This window comes from Schistocerca americana, chromosome 11 (assembly GCF_021461395.2).
Source record: "Schistocerca americana isolate TAMUIC-IGC-003095 chromosome 11, iqSchAmer2.1, whole genome shotgun sequence".
Classification (NCBI taxonomy): domain Eukaryota; kingdom Metazoa; phylum Arthropoda; class Insecta; order Orthoptera; family Acrididae; genus Schistocerca; species Schistocerca americana.
This window is the reverse complement of record NC_060129.1, coordinates 39199059-39218235: the sequence shown is the minus strand read 5'-3', so window position 1 is coordinate 39218235 and position 19177 is coordinate 39199059.

The window sequence follows — 19177 nt, the reverse complement described above, 5'->3', positions numbered from 1 at the left end:
GTAACGTTGTTCCGAGACATTTTCTACGTATTTTGATTGAATGTGGCTTCTCATGGTCACTGTTCGACTGTATTAAGTTGAAAGTTGCCAACAAGTGTTTACTTCCGTTGTCTCGGCAGGACGTACGTAAATTCCAGTATGTGAGATTCGTAGGGGTTGCAGATTTTCTTGTTCGCTGACATGATCGATTTAGGCAAAACAATACAAAACGGAATGCGTGGATAGGTCACACAGCACACCGCAACCTGTTCCTTGTGAAATAGTAGACGGAACAGTAGAACGAAGGAAAGAAGAAGAGCATTTGGGACGGAACGCCGATTAGAATAGATAATAGAGATAACATCAACCACTTTACCTGCTCAGTGAAAAGTAGAGAAAGTGTCTTTGGCAATTTTTTTGTAACTTTCGCTTATGAATGTGATCCGCTTTTCTAACAGCACTTAATGTTTAAGTGATTGACCAGGATAGTGGCGACACACAGATGCAGACCCAGGCCGTCGCATCCTACCAAGTGTCTTATTGGACCACACCATCACTTAATGACAAGTTAGGGACCCCGCTGGGCCAGGGGTATCAGTGAGAACCATTCGCAACCGTCTCCACGAAGCAGGGCTACTGTTCCGTATACTGTTAGGGCATCTTCTGCTTGCACCCCAACATCGTTCACCCCGCCTCCACTGGTGACGTGATAGGCGTTTATGAAAGGATGAATAGAAACGTGTCGTCTTCTGTGATGAGAGTAGCTTCTGCCTTGGAGCCAATGATGGCCGTACACGTTTGTGGCGTCGTGCAGGTGAGCACCAAAATCAGGAGTGTGTACGACAGAGGCACAAAGGGCCTACACCTGGCTTCATGGTGTGGGGAGCAATAGCCTACACTGGCCATACTCCTCTGGTGATCACCGAGAGAACATTGTACACTGCATGGTACATTCAAACCATCATCCAACCCATCACACTACTGTTCATAGACCGTCAAGGTAATGTCCTTTTCCAACAGAACAATGCAAATACACATGTATCCTATGCCCCCCAATATGTTCTTGAAGATGTACATCAACTATCCTGGAAATAAAAGGCACCGGATCCGTCCCCCACAGAGCATGTTTGGGACTGGATGAAACGTCATCTTACACAATCTGCATGAGTGACATGAACTCTGGCTCAGTTGAGGGACCAGGCAGAAATTGCATGGCAGGCCATTCTGGAACACTACATTCAGCGCTTCTATGATCGTCTCTGTGGTGGAATTGCAGCCTGCATTTCTGCAAAAATGGGAAACTTGTGGTAAGTTCCTAAGGGACCACACTGCTGAGGTCATCAGTCCCTATGTTTACACACTACTTAATCGAACTTAAAGTAACTTACACTAAGGACAACATACACACCCATGCCCAAGGGAGGACTCAAACCCGCGACGGGGAGAGCCACGCATACTGTGGCAAGACGCCTCAGACCGTGTGGCTTCCCTGAGTGGCTATTGCTGCAAAAAGGAGGACATACACGGTGCAAGCACTGACATTGTGCACGCACTGTTGACTCTACTCATGTGCGTATGGCTCTGTCTCAATGACCGTGTGTTGTATTCGTCCTCAACAATGTGAAAATAAGATTAGCCCCTGCTGGGGCGATGAATTCATCGTGTTCGTTTTTCATTTTCCAGGAGTGTAATATATATTGGGTTTAGTCTTCACAGACCAAATGAGTGGCCAAGTATACAGTTCAGATCTGATCACCATAATCGAAGCAGTTGGAGGGCGGCACACTGCTGGAATGTGGCAGTGACAAAGTCCACGCAGTCAGACGCGTGGCAGAGTGTGGCCCAACACCCCCCCCCCCCCCCCCACAGCCCCACTGCCGCCTCCGCCTGGGCGGCCCGCCCCCCACCAGTCGGCCACACCCACTGTGCGCCCGTCACGGCAAGCCTCGCGCGCGCCCACCGTAGCGTACAGTCCGGCGTCTCGCGCCTGACCATCTCGCTTGCGTGCAGCGCACTAACGGAGACTTGTTCTAACGACTCTGCCACGATTACACGTTCATACTAAATTTTCTCAGTCTCGTCACAGTGCAGGCTATCACCGCTTGTCACAATAATACTAACAGTTTATTATGTCCAGTTAACTATTCACTTACAAATAGAAATATTATTCATTAAAGGAAATTAATAAATGTGAGGAATGTCACGCATAGATCATACACTGAAGAGCCGAAGAAAGTGGTGTAGGCATGAGTATTCTAATACAGAGATATGTAAACAGGCAGAAAACGGCGCTGCGGTGGGCAGCGCCTATATAACACAACAAGTGTCTGGCCCAGTTGTTAGATTCGTTACTACAATGGCCAGTTATTAACATATAAGTGAGTTTGAACGTGGTGTTACAGTCGGCGCATGAGCGACAGGACACAGCATCTCCAAGATAGAGATGAAGTGGGGATTTTCCCGTATGACCATTTTACGAGTGTACTGTGAATATCAGGAATCGGCAAAACATCAAATCTCCGACATCGCTGCGGCCGGAAAAAAATCCTGCAAGAATGGGACCAACGACGACTGAAGAGAATCGTTCGACGTGACAGAAGTGCAACCGAAATTGCTACGGATTTCAATGCTGGACCATCTGCAAGTGTCAGCGTGCGAAACATTCAATGAAACATCATCAACATCGGTTTTGGGAGCCGAAGGCCCATTCATGTACCCATGATGACTGCTCGACACAAAGATTTATGCCTCACCTGTGTACGTCAACACTGACATTGGACTGTTGATGACTGGGAACATCTTGCCTTGTCGGACGACTCTAGTCTCAAATTTTATCGACCGGATGGACGTGTACGGGTGTGCAGACATCACAACATCATGTATCCATGGACACTGCATGTCAGGAGGGGACCTTTCGAGCTGGAGAGGGGCTCTGTAATGGTGTGGGGCGTGTGCAATTGGAGTGATATGGGACCCATGATATGTCTAGATACGACTCTGACAGGTGACTCGTATGTAAGCACCCTGTCTCTCCACCTGCATTCATTCGTGTCCATTGTGAATTTCGACGGACTTGGGCCATTCTAGGACAATACAACGCCCCACATGTCCAGAATTGCTACAGAGTGGCTCCAGGAACACTCTTCTGAGTTTAAACACCTCTACTGGCCATCAAACGCCCCAGATATGAACATTTTTGATCATACGTGGGCTGCCTTGCAACATGCTATTCAGAAATGATCTCCAGAGGCTTGTACTCATGGATTTATGGATTCATGGTGTCAGTTCCCTCCAGCACTACATGAGACACTAGTTGAGTCCATGCCACATCAACTTGCTAAACTTCTGTTTGCTCGTGGGGGCCATACATGATATTAGGCAGGTGTATCAGTTTCTTTGGTTCTTCACTCTATATGAAAGGTATAGGACACTACAATAATTACAATGTTAACAAAAAAATTATTTCTCCTGCAGCTCTAATGTTACAGAAATCAATCGTCGTTTTTAAAATGAGCCCTATATAGCGTGTGAAAAGCTACATGTACAAAAATTTTGAGTGTTTAGAGGAGATAAAAAAACTTATTTTTATGTGACACAAATACCACAGATGTACCGTTTCTCCCCGTAGCGGGCCATGAAGGTTTTGACGCTAGTGATGTTTCGAGACGCTGTTCAAACTGCCCTCCGATGGATACTGCCTTACAGGTTTCGCTGACCTCCTTGTGAGGGAGACAAGGTGTTCGGTCTACCGACAGTGCCACACACTCCAGGTGAGATGGTTCACCGTTAGTCTGAGGCAGCAGCCGTTATCCCTGAAACACCCTCTTGTTTTGAGAGCGTTAGACAATCTTTAGCACCCAGCGTCCGGTTGAGCGTTAATGTAAGCTGAAGACATTTTCAGCAACATCTCTAAAACAACATTCATCACTTGGAAGTTTCAACGTCATCTCTGAACATCACTAGCGTCGAAACCTTCGCTGACCTCTAGAAGCGAAACGGTGCACCTGTGACATCACTATCAAATAAAAAATATTCCTTTTTTTTCTCTTCTAAAATATGTTGAATGTTGCATTAATAGGTATTTTTGCATCCTGTATAATAAAGGAAGCAATAATACATCGAAATCAAGTAGTTGGATTGTAACAGATGCAGATGCAGTGTTGCCAACCGACACAGTGGTCAGCTGTCAGTGCCTAACTATGAAGAGGATGAGTCCCAGTGTTGAACTTACCCACAGTCTTGGGAGCATCTGCGGAGCGTTGCATGAAGCTCCATCCTGTTCCAAACCACTCGGTATAATAGAAGGCATACAGTGCATCGGCGAGGCCGAACATTTGTGACGCCTCTGGCTGCCGCTCCTCGCATGGAGCACTGAAGTCCTCTCGAAAAAAAATGAACTTTGGCTGATAGTCGAGCAGTTTATCATTCAACAGCGACCGCCTGTAACACAGAAGCTTTGTAGTTAAAAGTTAAAAACCATCCACGCATGGCGTATGAGAAAAATTTAAAAGTAACTAAAATGGTTTTCCTCTCAGCAATGTATTACAAACTTCCTGGAAGATCAAAAGTGTATGCCAGGCTGGGACTCGGATCCGGAACCTTTGCATTTTTTAAAGGAAGAAGAGGGACACAGCAAACAGTCACAAACCCATTGGGTTTCCACTATTCTTGCTCATCCAGGTTTCAGCTACAAATAGCCATTTCCAGTGCATTTGAATGAGATACTGATTTTTAACTATTTCCTGCAGAACACTCACTCTGTTCTGTGGTGATATATCGATTGAAATGGTTTCAGATGTAAATTAGAGACATTAAACAGCAGAACTGCAACAATTGATCCAGAATACATTTTATCTTTCAATTAGAATTTCACATGCATTTCAAGAAACTCAACATTTGGTATTCATGTGAATGATAGGAATGATTTGTCCAAATTTATTATAAATGAAGGTAACTTTGTCGAGATTTGTGTTAACTGCACTTTATGCACAATGTCATTAAGGTATGATATACTAGACACATTGAGTTAGCCATGCACGTATCAAGATCTCCCCCTGCCCTGACACCCTACTGCATCTTTACCTCTGCCTGTATCTCATCTCCTATCTTCCAACCATCACAAAAGCTCTCCAGCATGCCTTGTCGGAATAACGCTCCTACATGAACTGTAGAGTAATGGCATGGAGAACTGCTTTGTGAATGAATTTTCTCTCTGTAGCAGAGTGTGCAGCCATTTCTAATATCTGGAGTCGAGTTCCCATCAGGCACACTGTTCACAATCTGCCAGGCAGTTCCGTATCTGGATTAACTCATGTGATAGCTACTATAGCTCTGCCTATCAAGACTAGTAGGGCAGCTGAGAGCAGAATTCTCAGAGAAAGACGATGTCTATCGAGAAACATGTATGTACCGTCAAGCTGCTCAACTTATTCAATCCCTTGCAGCTAATCCAGCGGTTGAGGGCAGCATGTTATGATGACTTAAGGTATTTCAAGTCCGTTTTAGCAACTACTAAAAATATGTGTTTATTCCACAGCACGCCTTTCGTTTCACTCATTTAAACCATTATAAGTGGTTGCATTTCCATAAGGTTTCTGCTTACTTCCGGAAGTGTGGACTGCGAGCACATTTGTCACGTATTCCAGCATTTCACACTGGAATTTTTGGCCTATTTTCACCTTGACGTGCAAGGATACACGTTTACTGACATAAAATATAATGAAATAACACACCACTGTTCCACACAAATGTTTCTTTATCTGATTTTGAACCATTCGCTGGAACGCCTCTTGTTTGACAGTGCAGGTTATCATATGGCAAATTTTGGCCGTAAGATGTGGTCGTTCTGTAAATCGATTCTATGCATATGTGTCAGGTACATCACATGCTGAGAATGGAAGGCTGAAAATCGATCTTGGTGTAGTAAAATGAAGAGCATTTAATTGCAATGTGAGAAAATTTTTTTCCTAGTGAATCTACGACTACATTCCCCATAGGCCTATCAACGATGGAAACTTTGCATACTGCCACATGAAATGCAGAACATGTCGTACTCCTTGTTGAGTTGTCTCTGGATATCACTGTTACTTGAGTCCACCATTCTCAATTAAGGAATGAAGATGCGAACTCCGTTTCTTCTGGGTCCCAAGGGCACCCATATTGAGGGCAAAGGGCGGGTAGCGAAAGGCTCTCAGGAAGAGGAAAAAGTATTGTGTAGTGAGGTGTGTTTCTTTGAAGAAAATGTATTTTACTATCCAGTATTGCGTAGGTTTTTAACTGGGTCGGAACTAGAAAACTTTTATGGCTAATTATAAGTCGCCATTCGTCTTTCAGAATACCTGTATTAAAAATACTTCATCCCCCTCCCAGTTCGCCCCACCTGACAAACTACCCCTTGGACGCTCTTGCTGGGTCCCCAGTTATACCGGAAAGCAATCCTTTCCAAGACGTGTGATGTCATCGAACTAAGGCTCACAAATCATTTCTATGTAATGTATTGCAGTTCTGCTTGGACATATGGGACAGCATCAACTCACTTACAAGCTGGGTACTCATAACCCATGCCTTGGTGATATTCATCTTTCGCTCGCCACAGATGGAGAAACTAGGTGTATAATGACAATGATCTGAATAATCATTATAAGGAGGTTTGGTGGTGGGGGGGGGGGGAGTGAATTTCGGGAAGGAGATACCTGTAACATAATGTAATAGGTTCTTTCCGTAAAGTAACCAAACAGTGCATGTAACTATAGGAAGGAGGTGAGCATTAATTTGCACTAAAACAAAATGCAAGGAAAACCCTCAAAACTCACAATTTGCCTGTCAACTACATACCAGTAACGATGCAATATTAACTACTGCAATGCATGTGTATTGGCACACAAGGTGGTAAGCCAACAGAGGATACAATAACGACTCGCCTCAGGGAATTGCAGTGTCCAGAGGATGTTTACGAATGCGTAGCACACTATTTACATGGAAGACTATCGTCGTCAGTGAGTGTACAAGGCTGTCCGCAGGGGTCTGTGAGTGGTCCATAGTTTTGGCTTCTAGCACTGGAGACATTGCTACAGAGGTCATGCAACTGCAGTAATTAAGTACACTGGTGGAACTTAGAGGTGACCAACTATAACGTGCACTACAGAAGATACGCGAAATGATGGTCTGTGTTGAAGAAGATGGACACTATAAAAGCTCCACCACTGCCATTGCAGCTCTGTGCCTCTTGAGTCATCTCCGATTTTCGACTTTATACTGACATCTAACCGACAGTAAACACACTAACTTATGTGACTTCCTCAGCTCTTGCACCTGCACTCTCCTAACGTTTCTTCGCCAATAATCTGCCACCCTTCATCATCTTCACTATTGTTTTACAACACACGAGCTTACATTTTGCAGCTTCTTTACCGCTGCTACCGTCAAATACTCCAGCGCTTTCACTGCCACCTACACAATCGTCGACTCCACAGCCAGCAACGTCGCTAGCTCCGTCACCTGTACCATCATCAGTCCCAGAGCCGTGATAGGCCCAGTCTCCAGCAAAACTGCCAGTGCCTGGAGTTCGAACCTTAACCACCACCACTGTTCTGACATTACCACCGTCATAAAATTGACGTCCTTATCTACACCTAACTAGCACCACCTATTACCCCACAGATCTCTTGTATACAGCCATAAGACCACACCAACAAAGTAGAGCAGATGAGCCCTCACCATCCATTCCAAACAACACCAAATCACAAAAGACTTCACAAAATTCATGGACATGACAACAATAATTCCGCTCAACTATCCTCTTCCAGTACACCCATCTCCACGTTTCAGTTCAACTTCCTAAACATTCATACCTTCATGCTCATTGTCCAGCAGAATCTCCATGCTTTCACCCCACTACACTATCTGGATGTCCACATAACATGCAGTAAACCAATAACCCACACTCAATATCGTATCCATGACCAGTGTGGAGTAGTGAACCAAAAATCCCCACAGAATAATCTGTTGTGAAGTAGCTACAGGGTTCCATAAAATCGTCCCCAATTGGCTACGAATCATGTTCAATCACTCTGCTGAACACTTTATCCTCACCATGTATTTTACCACCCTAACAGTCTCTGGTCCTACTGCATGTATCTGTCTGAGTCGTTCTATGCCATGTAATTTCTTTGTTCACTCTGACCAATCGTTCTCCACTTATACTTTTGTAGATACCACCCTAACAGTCACCAGTCCCACTGAGTGTATTTGACTCAGTCTTTCTATACCATGTAATTTGTTCGCTCACACTGGCCAATCCTTCTCCATCTACACTATTTTAGCTGACCTGTGTTTCCACATCAATTTCCATGATGACCTTCATTGTGGGTATCAGTTGATCATGGTCCTTTCAGAAGACCTAGTCCATTTCCTCGACATGCCCATCTCCAAAGTGACTCCTCTGCCAATCTTCTCAGACGCATAACTGCACAGGTCTTTCATCAAATTCGAAGCAATCATCACTCAGTCCAATTGTCTATCCTAATCCAAATTTTTCACCTTCATAGGAATCCCACATAGCCACCTAACAGCGCCGCATGATCTGGGATGCAGACTGGGAGCCTACTCAAACCCACATTGGAAGGGATTTTTTCATCCTGCACACTACCAACATATCTCCAACACTCCTTGCATGGACCCATATATCCACCGCTCGAGAGAGAATTCCATTGGCCTCTCGCTTGCTACATCCCATATTTAAGCTCTATGTTATCAACAGATTCAAACACATCAGTCATAGCAAAAAATTTAAAAACTATGGCTATCCCTTCACTTCCTTCTGCTAACATCATCCCATTTTAGTTTAATAATCATCGCAGCTAACACTTTCCTATTGTCTATTAAGATTAGCATGACCTGTTGCCGGTTTTCCCCACGGAATTCATGCCAGTCTCTGGGCTAGAGATGCTGCTACACCGTATTAGCGTTATTTCTCCTGGAGGTGACTATCTGTTTGAGTCGTCTGTGGCGAGAACATGCTCAATTTTCGTGTCAGGTACCACAGGTTTCCCAATCATCATTGTTTCCAGAAATTATGAAAATTTTGGAAGTGTGTACAAGTATTGGTACTTTCTCTAATGAAAGCTCTAACACTGTTCGTTGTGTTGGTTTGCTTCATTCGTCTGATGCGTAATATGGGTCATATTTGAAGACAAAACACGAACCAAGAAAACGAAGGCCAAATGAAATCACATTTTTTACTTCATCCGTAACTAAATGACCCCAGTAGTTTCTACAACAGTAGGGAATACGTCGTTGGGAAAAAAAATGGAGTATATATCGATGAGCCACTACATTATGACCACCTGCATAATTGCTTGTTGGGCCACCTTTGAGATGCAATACATCGCCGATTCTGTGTATCATCGATTCGTTGGTAGATTTGTGGAGCTAAAATAACTGACTGCTGATTTATGTCCGCAGTGATAGCGACCCAGATGGCAACTATTAGATTTACATCAGGTGCCTTTGGTGGCCAACGCATTAACGTAATTTCGCTAGATGCCCCTCGATCCACATTAACACGGTTTGGGCTTCAAGACACGGACAGTTGTACTACTGGAAGACGATATCGTCATCAGGGCAGACCACAAGCATGAAGGGGTGCTGGTGGTCTCCAACTGACATGGTGCTTTCGATTACTACCACAGGTCCCATGCAGCAGAATGTCTGCCGTGGCACAATTCTGCGGCCACTGCTTCCGTGGCGTGGTGCATGCTTCGAGTAGCCTCTCGCCTGGATGACAGCATTTGTGGAGAAGGCCATCGACCTTCCGGGGCAAAGACATGATTCATCCGTCGAGCCGACACGTTTCCAGTGGTACACAGTCAAATCTCGATGTTCCCAAGCCCACTACAATCGTCATTGATGATGTCGATGGGCCAACATGTGGACACGCAGGGGTTGTCTGCTGCAGAGCCCCTTGTTCAGTAATGTGCGCTGAATGGTGTTCTCTGAAGCACTGGCATTGTGCCCTTCCGCCAGAGTTGCCGCAGATCGCCATCCATCCTACTTTACAGAGCAGACAAACCTCCAGACCCCACGTTCTGTGAAGAGTCGTGGACGTCCAACCACTTAGCGCCTACTGGTAGTTTCACTGCCCTTGTACCACTTTCCGTAGATTTTCACAACAGTAACACGTGAAAATTCGACCAGCTCACCGCTTTCGAGACACTCGTTCACAGGCTTAATAATAATATGCCTGGTAGTTTCACTGACCTTGTACCACTTTCCGTAGATTTTCAAAACAGTAACACGTGAAAATTCGACCAGCTCACCGCTTTCGAGACACTCGTTCTCAGGCTTAATAATAATATACCTGGTAGTTTCACTGCCCTTGTACCACTTTCCGTAGATTTTCACAACAGTAACACGTGAAAATTCGACCAGCTCACCGCTTTCGAGACACTCGTTCACAGGCTTAATAATAATATACCTGGTAGTTTCACTGCGCTTGTACCACTTTCCGTAGATTTTCACAACAGTAACACGTCAAAATTCGACCAGCTCACCGCTTTCGAGACACTCGTTCACAGGCTTAATAATAATATACCTGGTAGTTTCACTGCCCTTGTACCACTTTCCGTAGATTTTCACAACAGTAACACGTGAAAATTTGACCAGCTCACCGCTTTCGAGACACTCGTTCACAGGCTTAATAATAATATACCTGGTAGTTTCACTGCCCTTGTACCACTTTCTGTAGATTTTCACAACAGTAACACATGAAAATTCGACCAGCTCACCGCTTTCGAGACACTCGTTCACAGGCTTAATAATAATATACCTGGTAGTTTCACTGCCCTTGTACCACTTTCCATAGATTTTCACAACAGTAACATGTGAAAATTCGGCCAGCTCACCGCTTTCGAGACACTCGTTCACAGGCTTAATAATGATATACCTGGTAGTTTCACTGCCCTTGTACCACTTTCTGTAGATTTTCACAACAGTAACACGTGAAAATTCGACCAGCTCACCGCTTTCGAGACACTCGTTCACAGGCTTAATAATAATATACCTGGTAGTTTCACTGCCCTTGTACCACTTTCCGTAGATCTTCACAACAGTAACACATGAAAATTCGACCAGCTCACCGCTTTCCAGACACTCGTTCACAGGCTTAATAATAATATACCTGGTAGTTTCACTGCCCTTGTACCACTTTCCGTAGATTTTCACAACAGTAACACGTGAAAATTCGACCAGCTCACCGCTTCCGAGACACTCGTTCACAGGCTTAATAATAATATACCTGGTAGTTTCACTGCCCTTGTACCACTTTCCGTAGATTTTCACAACAGTAACACGTGAAAATTCGACCAGCTCACCGCTTTCGAGACACTCGTTCACAGGCTTAATAATAATATACCTGGTAGTTTCACTGCCCTTGTACCACTCTCCGTAGATTTTCACAACAGTAACACGTGAAAATTCGACCAGCTCACCGCTTTCGAGACACTCGTTCACAGGCTTAATAATAATATACCTGGTAGTTTCACTGCCCTTGTACCACTTACCGTAGATTTTCACAACAGTAACACGTGAAAATTCGACCAGCTCACCGCTTTCGAGACACTCGTTCACAGGCTTAATAATAATATACCTGGTAGTTTCACTGCCCTTGTACCACTTTCCGTAGATTTTCACAACAGTAACACGTGAAAATTCGACCAGCTCACCGCTTTCGAGACACTCGTTCACAGGCTTAATAATAATATACCTGGTAGTTTCACTGCCCTTGTGCCACTTTCCGTAGATTTTCACAACAGTAACACGTGAAAATTCGACCTGCTCACCGCTTTCGAGACACTCGTTCACAGGCTTAATAATAATATACCTGGTAGTTTCACTGCCGTTGTACCACTTTCCATAGATTTTCACAACAGTAACACATGAAAATTCGACCAGCTCACCGCTTTCGAGACACTCGTTCACAGGCTTAATAATAATATACCTGGTAGTTTCACTGCCCTTGTACCACTTTCTGTAGATTTTCACAACAGTAACACGTGAAAATTCGACCAGCTCACCGCTTTCGCGACACTCGTTCACAGGCTTAATAATAATATACCTAGTAGTTTCACGGCCCTTGTACCACTTTCCGTAGATTTTCACAACAGTAACATGTTAAAATTCGACCAGCTCACCGCTTTCGAGACACTCGTTCACAGGCTTAATAATAATATACCTGGTAGTTTCACTGCCCTTGTACCACTTTCCGTAGATTTTCACAACAGTAACACGTGAAAATTCGACCAACTCACCGCTTTCGAGACACTCGTTCACAGGCTTAATAATAATATACCTGGTAGTTTCACTGCCCTTGTACCACTTTCCGTAGATTTTCACAACAGTAACACGTGAAAATTCGACCAGCTCACCGCTTTCGAGACACTCGTTCACAGGCTTAATAATAATATACCTGGTAGTTTCACTGACCTTGTACCACTTTCCGTAGATTTTCACGACAGTAACATGTGAAAATTCGACCAGCTCACCGCTTTCGAGACACTCGTTCACAGGCTTAATAATAATATACCTGGTAGTTTCACTGCCCTTGTACCACTTTCCGTAGATTTTCACAACAGTAACACGTGAAAATTCGACCAGCTCACCGCTTTCGAGACACTCGTTCACAGGCTTAATAATAATATACCTGGTAGTTTCACTGCCCTTGTACCACTTTCCGTAGATTTTTACAACAGTAACATGTGAAAATTCGACCAGCTCACCGCTTTCGAGACACTCGTTCACAGGCTTAATAATAATATACCTGGTAGTTTCACTGCCCTTGTACCACTTTCCGTAGATTTTCACAACAGTAACACGTGAAAATTCGACCAGCTCACCACTTTCGAGACACTCGTTCACAGGCTTAATAATAATATACCTGGTAGTTTCACTGCCCTTGTGCCACTTTCCGTAGATTTTCACAACAGTAACACATGAAAATTCGACCAGCTCACCGCTTTCGAGACACTCGTTCACAGGCTTAATAATAATATACCTGGTAGTTTCACTGCCCTTGTACCACTTTCCGTAGATTTTCCCAACAGTAAAACGTGAAAATTCGACCAGCTCACCGCTTTCGAGACAGTCGTTCACAGGCTTAATAATAATATACCTGGTAGTTTCACTGCCCTTGTACCACTTTCCGTAGATTTTCACAACAGTAACACGTGAAAATTCGACCAGCTCACTGCTTTCGAGACACTCGTTCACAGGCTTAATAATAATATACCTGGTAGTTTCATTGCCCTTGTACCACTTTCCGTAGATTTTCACAACAGTAACACGTGAAAATTCGACCAGCTCACCGCTTTCGAGACACTCGTTCACAGGCTTAATAATAATATACCTGGTAGTTTGACTGCCCTTGTACCACTCTCCGTAGATTTTCACAACAGTAACACGTGAAAATTCGACCAGCTCACCGCTTTCGAGACACTCGTTCACAGGCTTAATAATAATATACCTGGTAGTTTCACTGCCCTTGTACCACTTACCGTAGATTTTCACAACAGTAACACGTGAAAATTCGACCAGCTCACCGCTTTCGAGACACTCGTTCACAGGCTTAATAATAATATACCTGGTAGTTTCACTGCCCTTGTACCACTTTCCGTAGATTTTCACAACAGTAACACGTGAAAATTCGACCAGCTCACCGCTTTCGAGACACTCGTTCACAGGCTTAATAATAATATACCTGGTAGTTTCACTGCCCTTGTGCCACTTTCCGTAGATTTTCACAACAGTAACACGTGAAAATTCGACCTGCTCACCGCTTTCGAGACACTCGTTCACAGGCTTAATAATAATATACCTGGTAGTTTCACTGCCGTTGTACCACTTTCCATAGATTTTCACAACAGTAACACATGAAAATTCGACCAGCTCACCGCTTTCGAGACACTCGTTCACAGGCTTAATAATAATATACCTGGTAGTTTCACTGCCCTTGTACCACTTTCTGTAGATTTTCACAACAGTAACACGTGAAAATTCGACCAGCTCACCGCTTTCGCGACACTCGTTCACAGGCTTAATAATAATATACCTAGTAGTTTCACGGCCCTTGTACCACTTTCCGTAGATTTTCACAACAGTAACATGTTAAAATTCGACCAGCTCACCGCTTTCGAGACACTCGTTCACAGGCTTAATAATAATATACCTGGTAGTTTCACTGCCCTTGTACCACTTTCTGTAGATTTTCACAACAGTAACACGTGAAAATTCGACCAGCTCACCGCTTTCGAGACACTCGTTCACAGGCTTAATAATAATATACCTGGTAGTTTCACTGCCCTTGTACCACTTTCCGTAGATTTTCACAACAGTAACACGTGAAAATTCGACCAACTCACCGCTTTCGAGACACTCGTTCACAGGCTTAATAATAATATACCTGGTAGTTTCACTGCCCTTGTACCACTTTCCGTAGATTTTCACAACAGTAACACGTGAAAATTCGACCAGCTCACCGCTTTCGAGACACTCGTTCACAGGCTTAATAATAATATACCTGGTAGTTTCACTGACCTTGTACCACTTTCCGTAGATTTTCACGACAGTAACATGTGAAAATTCGACCAGCTCACCGCTTTCGAGACACTCGTTCACAGGCTTAATAATAATATACCTGGTAGTTTCACTGCCCTTGTACCACTTTCCGTAGATTTTCACAACAGTAACACGTGAAAATTCGACCAGCTCACCGCTTTCGAGACACTCGTTCACAGGCTTAATAATAATATACCTGGTAGTTTCACTGCCCTTGTACCACTTTCCGTAGATTTTTACAACAGTAACATGTGAAAATTCGACCAGCTCACCGCTTTCGAGACACTCGTTCACAGGCTTAATAATAATATACCTGGTAGTTTCACTGCCCTTGTACCACTTTCCGTAGATTTTCACAACAGTAACACGTGAAAATTCGACCAGCTCACCACTTTCGAGACACTCGTTCACAGGCTTAATAATAATATACCTGGTAGTTTCACTGCCCTTGTACCACTTTCCGTAGATTTTCACAACAGTAACACATGAAAATTCGACCAGCTCACCGCTTTCGAGACACTCGTTCACAGGCTTAATAATAATATACCTGGTAGTTTCACTGCCCTTGTACCACTTTCCGTAGATTTTCCCAACAGTAAAACGTGAAAATTCGACCAGCTCACCGCTTTCGAGACAGTCGTTCACAGGCTTAATAATAATATACCTGGTAGTTTCACTGCCCTTGTACCACTTTCCGTAGATTTTCACAACAGTAACACGTGAAAATTCGACCAGCTCACCGCTTTCGAGACACTCGTTCACAGGCTTAATAATAATATACCTGGTAGTTTCATTGCCCTTGTACCACTTTCCGTAGATTTTCACAACAGTAACACGTGAAAATTCGACCAGCTCACCGCTTTCGAGACACTCGTTCACAGGCTTAATAATAATATACCTGGTAGTTTGACTGCCCTTGTACCACTTTCCGTAGATTTTCACAACAGTAACACGTGAAAATTCGACCAGCTCACCGCTTTCGAGACACTCGTTCACAGGCTTAATAATAATATACCTGGTAGTTTCACTGCCCTTGTGCCACTTTCCGTAGATTTTCACAACAGTAACACGTGAAAATTCGACCAGCTCACCGCTTTCGAGACACTCGTTCACAGGCTTAATAATAATATACCTGGTAGTTTCACTGCCGTTGTACCACTTTCCGTAGATTTTCACAACAGTAACACATGAAAATTCGACCAGCTCACCGCTTTCGAGACACTCGTTCACAGGCTTAATAATAATATACCTGGTAGTTTCACTGCCCTTGTACCACTTTCTGTAGATTTTCACAACAGTAACACGTGAAAATTCGACCAGCTCACCGCTTTCGAGACACTCGTTCACAGGCTTAATAATAATATACCTTTCAGCAATGTCGCTTATCTCAGTGATTTCTCCATTAATAGCATCTATCGCTGGGGTAATCCCCCATCCATCTTTATTTGGATTACATGCTTTTCTTACTGCGTTAAGTCGCCGCAACGCATTCAGCCTTATGGTTGGCAGTGGTCATAATGTTCTGACTGATTAGTGAACTTTAACAAATCATAGTGAGTTCGACAGAGGTCTGAATGTACACTGGTTTATACCTAAGAATAAGATACCCAGTCCTGTTCTTTTCTTCTTCTACTTCGTAGTGCGCTATCTGGTCTATGACGGATTGCACGTCGTTTAGCCAGCTGCTTAATTTCGTGTGCAGCATGTCTTGCACACGTTCCATGTCCTTAATCCACCCATGGAGTCGCTGGTCAGTCGTGTTGTTACCCTGAGACACACAGAGAATAGTTCAAATTAGTAGAAAGTATTATCTAGACCTATATTTACCACTATTACATCACATTCAAATTACTGCCGGCGCGTCAGTGTTGTACATTCATTCTTGTAAACGCATTAAAACATTAATCGGTTGCAGGTATCGAGCGATGTATTAAACACACACAAGTCTCAATCTATGACATCAGGTAAGGAAGGTACAAATATTTCACCATAGTTAACAGTACAGACGTCTGAATGTATTGATGCATGCTGTCGTGGCAATATGCCTGACTGAAATATTCCAGTACTGCTACACGAGGAACCACGTGACACCGCTGGCAGTCCAAGGAGATTTTATTCAAACTTTTTAAAGATTTTTCGAAAAGAGAATGTTCAGATCGTTGACCGTTGGGTCAAAATCTTACCCGTTAGCAATGAGGTGCGAAACATGGACACATTTAGCGACCTTTTAAATGCATAATGATGGGTAGCAACCGAATCATATCAGAAAAATTATCCGAATTAGTTGCGGACACATGAAATTTCAGTTTGACTCAAATCTTTACAGCATTTCTCTGTTGTCACACTGTTCGCTTTTTCTGAAAATTTCCATTTGTTGCTCGTCATCTGGCACGAGATCGTCTATCTTTGAACATGTCACAAAACTTGCAGACTGCAATGAATGTTGAAGTTTATGGATCCTATGAGCTTCGGAAAGTGAAAAATTACTCCGTCGCAGTTATTCTCGTTTACGATAACAGAGAAGGAAAATAGGAGAAGATATCTCGAAATACATCCGTTCTGTATAAATAGCATGCAGTGGATTGTTGGTTTATCTACAGTAGGAGCGTAGTTAAATGCAGAGGCGAGAGCGGATATGTGGGAAGAGTACATTAAAGGCCCTTGTGAGGGGGATGAATTGCCTGGTGATGTGACAGAAGAATACACTGGACTGAATACCGAAGAAACAGGAGAATTAAAATTAGAGTCACGCTTTAAAAGAGCTTTGGGAAACTTAAGATCAAATAAAGTGAAATGAATAGATAGAGTTCCATAGGAATATCTAAAATCACTGACGGAAGCGGTAACCAAACAACTATCAGAATTAGTGTGTAGTAGTTGGGGTGGGTTGTTTGGGGAAGGAGACCAGACAGCGAGGTCGTCGGTCTCATCGGATTAGGGAAGGACGGGGAAGGAAGTCGGCCGCGCCCTTTCAAAGGAACCATCCCGGCATTTGCCTGGAGCGATTTAGGGAAATCACGGAAAACCTAAATCAGGATGGCCGGACGCGGGATTGAACCGTCGTCCTCCCGAATGCGGTGTGTAGTACCTACGAAAGTGGAGACAAACCACCAGACTGTAAAATATCAATGATGCAATTCCGAAGATAGAAAGAGCAGACAACTGCAAGAAACATTAAAATATCAGCTTAAGGACACATGCATACAAGTTGCTAACAGGAATGGTATATGGAAGAATGCAAAGAAATGAGGATCTACTAATGAAGGTCAGTTTGGCTTGATGAAAGGTAAAGACACCAGAGCAGCATTCCTAATGTGTGCTTGGTAATAGAAGCAATCTTGAAAAAAAAAAATGATGCGTTCATAGGATTGGCCACCAGGAAAAAGCATTTGACAGTCTAAAATTATGCAAGAAGTTCGAAATTTTGACAAAACTACGAGTAAGCAGTAGGGAAAGATGGGTAACATATGAAGGGCTTATTTCAATATTGGTACAAGTCCATTACCTCCACTTTTCTGTCTATAATGTTTCTGACAAACAGAAAGAAAGGTTCATCTCTATGAAGAAGCGATATGCTTGAATATTTCTGGTATCTCAACTGCAGATTTTCCATCGCTCATTTAACTTTAGGACTCTGTATCGCAGTATGAACAAAAATGGACTTGTACCACTATTGAAATAAGCCCTTCCTATAATACGTACAAGAACCAAGAGGGAACAATAAGACCAAGGAACTGGAAGGGAGAACGAAGTAAATGGGAGTAAGAGAGGCGTGCAGCCTTTCTCTCGTGCTGTTCAATCTACACATAGAGGCAATGACGAAACTAAAAGAAAGATTTAAGTGTGGAATTAAAAGTCAGGGTGAAGGCATATCATTGCTACGATTCGCTAATGATATTCTTATACTTAGTGAAGGTGAAGAAGAAGAAGAAGAAGAAGAGTTTCAAGATCTGTTGAATGGAATGAACTATCTAATTAGCACAGAATATGGATTGAGAGAAAATCGACGAAAGACGAAAGTAATGAGAAGTAGCGGAAATGATAATAGTGAGAAAATTAAGATCAGATTTGGAGATCACAAGGCAAACGAAGTTAAGGAATTCTGCTACCTGGGAAGCAAAATAACACATGATGGACAAAGCAAGGAACATAAAAAGGAGACTAGCACAGACCCAAAGGAGGCATTCCTAGCCAAAAGTACCAGTATCAAACATTGGCCTTAATTTGAGGAAGAAATTTCTGAGAGTGAGCATTTGGAGCATAACACTCTGTGGTCGTGAATCATGGCCAGTAGGAAGAATGGAACAGAAGAGAATTCGAGGTGATGTGATACAGAAGAAAGTTGACATTTAGTTGCATCGATAAAATCAGGAGTGAAGAGGTTCTCCACAGACTCAGAGAAGGAGAGACGAAATGCTGCAGGTGCCTGTGGCTGATTTTTCTATAAAATTTGAGATTAGTGTTCTAATTTAGGTAATGATACTGATCGGTGAATGGACTGAGAATGTTTCATCAAAGATCTTGGATCACTGTGACTGTTAATAAGGTACCCTATGCAACCTCATTTCCTTTCTTCAGCATGGCGAAGGAC